Genomic DNA, 1,464 nt, shown 5'->3' on the forward strand with positions numbered 1-1,464 from the left:
AAGAGCAGCTTTTGTTACTCAGAATAAGCCCCTTTCAACCAAACCTGAGATGGTGCTAATGAAGTAACTTTTATTTTCAGGGAAGGGGCACTTGAGAGTTTCTGGATGGCGGCTGCTTACTAGAGGAACCAGCTAAGTGTTTAAAGCGTCAGAACTTTCCACCCCACCTCCGAGCTTCCAGTGAGGAGAGAGGGACTAGAGACTTGAGTTAATCACCAGAAGCCACTACATAATGAAAGTTCCACCAAAATCCCTAAATGATGGAGTTTAGAGAGCTTCAGGGTTGGTGAACACACTGAGGTCCTGGGAGGGTAACGTGCCCAGTAAGGACAGGGAAGCTCCATCTAACACCTCCTCTAATACCGTGCCCCATGAATCTCTTCCATCTGATTGTTCATTCCCTGGTGGCTCAGAGGTTAAAGCGTCTGCCTGGAATGCAGGAGACCCGGGTTCGATCCCTGAGTCAGGAAGATCCCCTGGAGAGGGAAATGGCAACCCACTCCAGTACTCCTGCCTGGAGAATTCCATGGAGGGAGGAGCCCTGTAGGCTACAGTCCATGGGGTCGCAGAGTTGGACACGACTGAGCAACTTCACTTTCACTTTCATATCCTTTATAACACACTGGGCTTCCCTGGTGGCTCAGATGGTAAAAAGTCCACCTGCAGTGTGGGAGACCAGGGTTCGATCCCTGGAGAAGGGAATGGCAACCTACTCCAGTGTTCTTGCTTGAAAATTCCATGAACAGAGGAGCCCAGCAGGCTACAGTTCATGGGGTTGCAAAAGAATTGGACATGACTTGGTGACTAAATATGGAGAAGGAAATGGCAACCCACTCCAGTATTTTTGCCTAGAGAATCCCGTGGACAGGGGAGCCTGGTGGGCTGCTGTCCATGGGGTCGCACAGAGTTGGACATGGCTGAAGCAACTTAGCATGCATGCATGCATTGGAGAAGGAACTGGCAACCCACTCCAGTATTTTTGCCTAGAGAATCCCGTGGACAGGGGAGCCTGGTGGGCTGCTGTCCATGGGGTCGCACAGAGTTGGACATGGCTGAAGCAACTTAGCATGCATGCATGCATTGGAGAAGGAACTGGCAACCCACTCCAGTATTTTTGCCTAGAGAATCCCATGGACAAGGGAGCCTGGTGGGCTGCTGTCTATGGGGTCGCACAGAGTCAGACACGACTGAAGTGACTTAGCAGCAACAGCGACTAAATGGCAACAAAAACTGTAAGTGAACTGTTTCCCTGTGAGCTATGGTAGCAAATTATTGGATCTGAAGAGGGAGTTGTGGGAACCTCTGATTTTCTAGCTGGCCGGTCACGGGTCAGATGACAGGAGGCCCCGGGACCTGCAGTTGGCACCTAAAGAAGGTGCAGTTTTGTAGGACTGAGCCCTGAACCTGCACGATCCCTGCTAAGTCTGGGGAGTAACTGTCAGAACTGAATTAAAACACCCAGTT

General features: G+C 50.8%; 1 non-coding gene across 1 annotated transcript; it reads left to right on the forward strand.

The window, feature by feature from the left end:
* The first annotated feature begins 398 nt into the window (after nucleotides 1–398).
* Nucleotides 399–471, forward strand: TRNAS-GGA (transfer RNA serine (anticodon GGA)). The gene has a single exon. It is a non-coding gene; the product is annotated as a tRNA-Ser (tRNA).
* Nucleotides 472–1,464: the final 993 nt, after the last annotated feature.

Source organism: Capricornis sumatraensis, chromosome 12, assembly GCF_032405125.1.
Source record: "Capricornis sumatraensis isolate serow.1 chromosome 12, serow.2, whole genome shotgun sequence".
Taxonomy (NCBI): domain Eukaryota; kingdom Metazoa; phylum Chordata; class Mammalia; order Artiodactyla; family Bovidae; genus Capricornis; species Capricornis sumatraensis.